Below are 8059 nucleotides of genomic sequence, written 5' to 3'. Positions count from 1 at the left end.
CCTGTGTTTGGAAAAAGTGCTTGATTTAGTTTGACTTGGGCCTTGTAATAAAACTTACAAGGTGCAATTCTGGGAAATTGCAAGTGTGGTTAGCTATATATTGTGATGTTGTGTGAAGCTTGACCAATCCTCAAATCCATTATATTGTCCAATCAGAAAAGGGACAGAAAAGGTCCATTGAACTCAATGGACTGTTGTGGTTTTGGGGTTACTCTAGATGAAATAATAATACATAAACTAGAAAGATGCAATTTGAAATTGAAAGTGTGGTTGCTGACGGTTGCTGACTAGCTCGACCAATTGATTCCCTATTGATTTGATTCCCTATTGATTCCCTATCCCTGCCATTTCCAATGGCAGTAGAAAAGTTACCCTAGAAGTCTATAAACAGTTACCCTAGGACTATAATGTGTTGCAACCACACTAATAAATAATAATAAAACTACAGTGTGATTGCACACTAATAAGCAAGCAAGGACAACACAAGGTAATACATAAAATGGTTAGAAATAAAAAAACATAATGTGTGTGTTTGCAAATAATGTAACTTCCACAGGAAACAAATAAGCCAATATTACGTCTAAAGCTGCCATTAACATCAGTTTGTATTGATTGTTCTCTCCATTATGATTCATACCTGTGTTAGGATTATATCCATTACCAACATTAGTGATGACATGTCTGTAGACCAGAGTATTGAACCGGTATCAGAGTATCCGGTGTTTCCACTTCCAGAGGTCAAGAGTGAGGCTGAGAAAGACACTTGTCTCACTGTTTAATACACAATTCAATTCAAAGGAGAATGAGAAAACATGCGTTTAGCATTGTCAAAATATAATAAAAACGGTTGAAAATTGGGAAAGTAGGCATATACTGCAGGGTTCCCCAATAGGCGGCCCGCGGTCCATTTGCTGCCCGCGGGGGGCTACTGTCTGGCCCACACCAACCCCAGTAATAATGGTGGTTTAAGAGCAGCAACAACACTAGTATATCGTCGTTGTCGGGTGGATATCTCGTATCTCCAAATGTGTACGTTCTTTCGCAAATCATACAAGGCCGTCGCACAAAAGTAGTGAAAACAGCAGATCTACAAGCACACAACGCCTCGTGGTGCAAGGCGTTGTGTGCTTGTAGATCGGCTGTTTTCACTAGTTTAATTCATTTTTAAAATGACAAATTCAAAACGAACGGTTTTGGACATACAAGATTTTCACCCGACAACAACAAAAACTATCGCTGGAGTAGTGGGAACGCCACCGTCGCCTCCTGCAATGGTGTGGCCCTCGGCTTGGTACCCTAGACATGATTCGGCCCCTGGGGAAAACGAATTGGGGAACCCTGCAGTACTGTATACAGTTGGAGGGGGTACAGCATTTTGTAAACAGAATAGATTGTCACATTGCGTCGTTATGTTGTATACAGATCCTTCTCGAAAAATTTGAATATTGTGTAAAAAAGCATTGAAAATCATAACTGACTTCGGAAACTTCCCACTGGACTTCAAGCAACCCTGACTTCAGAAAGTTGACATTTCTATTATAAATCCTTGTTTTGAGTAGTTTCGTGTAATATTGTAATATTTTGAAATATGGACTTTTGATATGAGCTGTATGCCATAAAAATTCAAAGTTTTAACAAAAAAAGTTTTGGAATGATTCACTGAATGTCCAATGTATCTATAATATATGAAACTTTCAAGAAATATATGAAAGTTTCAAGACAATGTACTTTTGCACTGTATTCTAATTCTTCAAGAAGGATCTGTATACCCGGCATAAAGCTTTTTGAAACGAATGGCAGTAATCTTTTGCAGGATAGGATACGTTCATTGTATTCAGTATGGGGTCTATAAACACTCACACACACACTGACACACGAATGCACACACACACACACACACACACACACACACACACACACACACACACACACACACACACACACACACACACACACACACACACACACACACACACACACACACACACACACACCTCTTACCTTCATGCTGCCTCTGTAGAAACTGTACTTCTAGCTGGGTTTGCCGTAGCTCAATCTGCTGCTCTGTTAATCATATTTGAAAGCACTTTTGTAAAAGATATTTCAGCAAAAGTATCATTTAGTGAATAAACATTAGAGGTGGAAAGAGTACTGAAAAATCCTACTCAAAATCCTACTCAAAAAATCCTACTCAATCCTACTGTTACTTTTTTTGTAAGAGTAAGAGTAAAAGTACTAGATCAGGAAATTACTCAAAAGTAAGAGTAAAAAGTAGCCTATTTAAAAACTACTCCGAGTAAAAAGTCAAAGTACTTTTTTCTTTTATTTTTTTTCTTTATTTTTTGCATTAATTACATGTTACACATTACGCTGTCCCAATGCGATGTCATTAACCAGGAAGAGAAAAACACTAATCAGAAAACCACTTTTAATAACATTTTTAAGAACATATATTATGTAAACTATATGTAAACAAATCAAGTGCTGCAAATGTTGGTAAACAAAGGACATATCTTAGGTCAGGGGTTCTCAACCTTTTCAGGCTGCGACCCCCAAAATTATAATATTTCAACTGCAGACCCCCACCCTGACAAGCACTTGGAATTGTAGGAGTTGGCATTACATTAATTTGACTACATCTGTTCCATTGTGAAAATAGCAGATCTACATGCACATGCTCACAGTGCCACAGAGGAGTTGTGAGCATTTAGATCTGCTATTTTCACAATTGTGGCCTCTATTATGTAATTGTGCACTACTGCCACCCTTCATATTGCTTTCACAGTATGTAAACAAATAATTAAAAAAAAATACTGAATTTAAACTGCTCTTACTCATTGTCCAAATGAAAAGTAACGAGTACAAGTATTTACTTTTTAAATTACTCAAAAGTAAGAGTAAGAGTAGAGCATTTAAAAATGACTTTAAAAGTACAGATCCTCAAAAAAAAAACTACTATTGAGTAAATACTCGAGTACTTTTACTCGAGCAATTTCCACCTCTAATTAGCCCTATTCACGGCCCGCCCACCTACTTCCGTTTCTCAGTATCCCCCGGGTGCTGACTTCAATTTGAAGGGGAAACTATACTGGACTTAAAGCCAACAAATCGTTATTTCTAACGGTAAAGTAAATTATAATGCTTTGTGCCGTTTACTATCTTGTGTTCTTGATCATGCTAGCCGTATTTTATACTTTACTATTCGGAAATTGCGTTAAATTTGCGATTTCTGTGCTAACTCTATAGGCTTATAATAGGATTTTCCCCTTCAAAACGGGACTTCAGCACCCGGGGGATGCTGAGTGGGCGGGTCGTGAATAGGGCTAATAAACATACAGTAGAATGTGTAATTCGTAGGAAGGAATACCTCTAATCAGACTTTCGCTGTGCTCGAGTCTGTCCATGGTGGCCTGCAGCTGGATCCGCTGCTCCGTCATCAGAGCGGTCATGTCTCTCATAGGGCATTCACGAATAGTGATTTTTAGTATTCTAATTATTCGACATCAAAGTATTCGAATAGTCGAATATTCGACAGGACTGTCCAAACTGTCAAATATCAAGTAAGCAAGAGGCGAACATTGTGAAAATAGCCATCTACATGCTCACATAGATCTGCTATTTTCACAATATTTTTCTTCAGAACCGAGTCACATTAAATGTAATACCCACAATTCCAAGTGCTTGTCAGGGTTCTTATGACTTCCTATCTAGCCAAGCTTTATAAACCATGAAGAAATATATATATAGTATTTTTAAAGACAAAACAATACAAAGAGAATATAAATAAATAAGCGAATATTCCATTTCGGTGAACAAAGTCGAATAGTGACTTTGATATTCGAATATTCGGTGAATGCCCATGTCTCTCAGCACGGCATGGATGTGGGGCTGGCAGGTGTGTTGTTGTTGGGTGAAGGCAGAGGCTGCTGCTGCTCTGTCTCCATGTGGGTAGGCCTGTCACAATTATTACACGATCGTCTAATCGCAGTTAGTTGACATAATCGCAATTATTTGACATAAACTGATTTTTTTCTCATAATCGTTTAAATCGGTGTTTCTCAAATTTCAAGATCTCCCCTTAACTCTGACAGTGTACACATGGAACCAAATGAACCCTAACGGGTTCATTTGGTTCTAAAGGAACCCACAGAGTCCGTGGAATCGATTTTGAGAAACACTGGTTTAAATGTTGAAAAATGTTCATATATTTTCAAACATTTAGTGGAAATAGCAGATCTACAAGCTCACAACGTGATGCGTTGTGAGCTCGTAGATCTGCCATTTCCACCATCAATGTTCGTTTTTAAGTATAACGTTGTCAGATATGTCAGTCATTTATTCGTCATTTATCAGGTTATGTGACATATTTGCCATGTGCAACTTCAAAGCCTACAAGCCAAACAGAAATGTAACTGTCAACGACAAACGCAATTCTCCCTTTTGCAAATCCCGCCCCATTCTGCCCTGTTACTATGATGGGACATTTGACCCTGGGCAGATTGTTTTTATAGTGGCAGTGAATGGGATTTTTTTTATTTTTTTATAGCCTCATTACAGCTATATAAAGTACCAAAGGAAAAACATCTAGGTGATATTAATAAAAAGGGAAGACAAAGGTACAGTAGTTACATTGCAAAACAGGGGGTTTCCCCGAAAATATATGTTTTAATTTGTTTAATCCCAGTGGGACAGAATCCTCTTTGCAGATTCTTTTATAGTGGTAGTGGATGGGATTTTTTTTCTCTTCATAGCCTCATTACAGCTATATAAAGTACCAAAAAAAACACATCTACGTGATATTAATGAAAAGGGAAGAAAAAGGTACAGTAATTACATAGCAAAACAGTAGTTTTCCCCCGAAAATAAATGTTTTAATTAGTTTAATCCTCTGGATCAGAGATAGAATAGAAATAGAAAGAGAAGCGCATTGCATCTTGGGTAGGAAGAGGACAGAACTATAATGTTTCTCCTCACATAATAGGCTGGCTTTTCGTAATTCTGCCCATTTAAAATATATGTACCCAATCGTGACTCTTAGACCATTGATAAGGTCCATGTGAACTAGTTTGTTGAAGCTTATTCATTATGATGAGCGAGATCGCCCCCTACTGCCGCGGCCGTACTGGACGAAGGTCGTGCTCCGCACTGCGGACAGTTTTTGAAAGCCTGAAACAACATTCTCCACTGCACAAACTCCACCCCCGATAGCAAAAAGTGAATGTTTTTTTCTGGTTGGCCAGTCAGGGAGTCTCAGGGACCAATCAGAAGGCTGACAAACGGTGAATTAAATCGTTAATCGCAAATTATTTGAGTGACAATTCATCGTCATGTAAAATGTCATAATGGTGACAGCCCTACCTGTGGGGCAGAGGTGTGAACACCACTGATCCTTCCTGCTCTGCCATCAAGCTGCTGTGGAACATCATTGGAGCTGAGCTCATCTACAGTGTCTTCTCCCCTTGCCCCTGCAGATGACAGGTAGCCTAGTAACAACAAGGCCACACATGACACCATTGTGGCTCCTACTGTATGTATCTGGATGCAAAATTCTAAAAGCTCTTCACTGTTGCGTTGGGAGCTACGGTCTCTGTTGGCCTGTTTAAAGGAGCATGAAACTCATTTATATAATATATATTTATAGATAAAGTGATTTTGTGTTTCATGGCCCTTTAAATACATCCCCACTATGTGATTATTGATACCAGTATTGATTATTAACCCAGTATTATTCTTACCGATAGGGCTACTTTTGTTTAATGGAAAATGAAGATATTTTTATGTGGTGCGGTGTAGTGTTGTCTAGTGTGGTGCTAAAGCTGCAGTCTAAAAGGGGCACTCCATAGTCCATAGACACATACACAACAGAAAAAGTACAAAACTATCTTTAAAGCGGTTAACTGTGTGGTACTGAACCAAATAAAAGTAGTAGTTAGTTAAATAATAAATACGTCAGATCCTTTTTTTTCTTCTTTTTTTTCTGAAAAGTATATATTCTTTGGAAATACAAGGGGTTTCTTCCCAGACATCCACGGTCGGCCTGAGTGAGGATGTTTTGGTCTCCAGCGTCCTGGAAGGGTAGCCCCCCCACCCCCCTCCCCCCGCTGGGACTCTGATCATAGCACTTAATTCTGCTCTGCTGCCGATTCAGGTTGACTAACCCACATCTATCCTGGACTAGAATCAGGTTGACTAACCCACATCTATCCTGGACTAGAATCAGGTTGACTAACCCACATCTATCCTGGACTAGAATCAGGTTGACTAACCCACATCTATCCTGGACTAGAATCAGGTTGACTAACCCACATCTATCCTGGACTAGAATCAGGTTGACTAACCCACATCTATCCTGGACTAGATTCAGGTTGACTAACCCACATCTATCCTGGACTAGAATCAGGTTGACTAACCCACATCTATCCTGGACTATTCAGGTTGACTAACCCACATCTATCCTGGACTATTCAGGTTGACTAACCCACATCTATCCTGGACTATTCAGGTTGACTAACCCACATCTATCCTGGACTATTCAGGTTGACTAACCCACATCTATCCTGGACTAGATTCAGGTTGACTAACCCACATCTATCCTGGACTATTCAGGTTGACTAACCCACATCTATCCTGGACTAGATTCAGGTTGACTAACCCACATCTATCCTGGACTATTCAGGTTGACTAACCCACATCTATCCTGGACTAGATTCAGGTTGACTAACCCACATCTATCCTGGACTATTCAGGTTGACTAACCCACATCTATCCTGGACTAGATTCAGGTTGACTAACCCACATCTATCCTGGACTATTCAGGTTGACTAACCCACATCTATCCTGGACTAGATTCAGGTTGACTAACCCACATCTATCCTGGACTATTCAGGTTGACTAACCCACATCTATCCTGGACTAGAATCAGGTTGACTAACCCACATCTATCCTGGACTAGATTCAGGTTGACTAACCCACATCTATCCTGGACTAGAATCAGCTGAGATTGCTTCCAGGCTGCAGCCTCTCTTCTGTAAAAGTATGACAAATATGAGGAAAACACCAACCAACGGTTCAGATCAGTGCTTTATGCCATTAACCCATTCAGAACGGGTACACTATATTGTGTATCATTATTTTATTCTTTAACTGTTGAAAAATAGCAGATATACAAGCTCACAGCGCGGCACCGAGTGCCGCGCTGCGAGCTTGTAGATCTGCTATTTTTGAAAAATCATGAAAATTAGAATTTTGACCCGATTCTATAAGTGTCTTTTGAATCCTTCTAAGATTTTTTTGAAAAACCTATGTTTCTATGTCAGCAATCTGGCCAGCCATCGTCAAAGAAAAGGTCCTTTTCACTTAAATGGAGCTCAGTTCGTCTGTTCTTGAGAGACTAAATGGAGCTCAGTTGGTCTGTTCTTGAGAGACTACTATGTCAGTGGTTCTCAAACCTTTTCATGTGAAGGACCCCCAAACCTATATTTGTTTGGCCATGGACACGCATCTCAAAATATTTAGTTCCAGGGACCACCCAGAAGCTAAATTTGAGTTACAAACGTTCGCTTTGAAAAGACATGTGTTCAAAGATTTGCACACATTTTCAAGACTTTTTCAAAAATAGCAGATCTACAAGCTCGCAGCGCGGCACTCGGTGCCGCGCTGTGAGCTTGTATATCTGCTATTTTTCAATAGTTAAAGAATAAAATAATGATACATAATACTGTGTACCCGTTCTGAATGGGTTAAAGGGGATGTTTCACTTTCACATTAATTTTTGTTATTTTATCATCTACTCATGGCTTTTGCGAGCAGCCCAGAAGTTGATCGATTCAGTATTTAAATCTTTGATATTCATTTTATCACATGCCCACTACCTATACAAACCCATAACTTCAAACTCCATTTTAACCATGTTAGATTGATGAAAAACACCCGTCCTAAAACAAGGCGGGAAAAAAAAAAAACAGTAAAACAAGGTAAAAACAGCATAAAGGCAAGCAGTCCATTACATAGCACCCAACTTCGTTAGACTAATGGGGTCAAAGAAAAACTAAGCTAAAAC

The sequence above is a fragment of the Nannobrachium achirus genome (assembly GCF_963921795.1).
Source record: "Nannobrachium achirus genome assembly, chromosome: 15".
NCBI lineage: Eukaryota > Metazoa > Chordata > Actinopteri > Myctophiformes > Myctophidae > Nannobrachium > Nannobrachium achirus.
Note: the sequence above shows the minus strand (reverse complement) of the source record.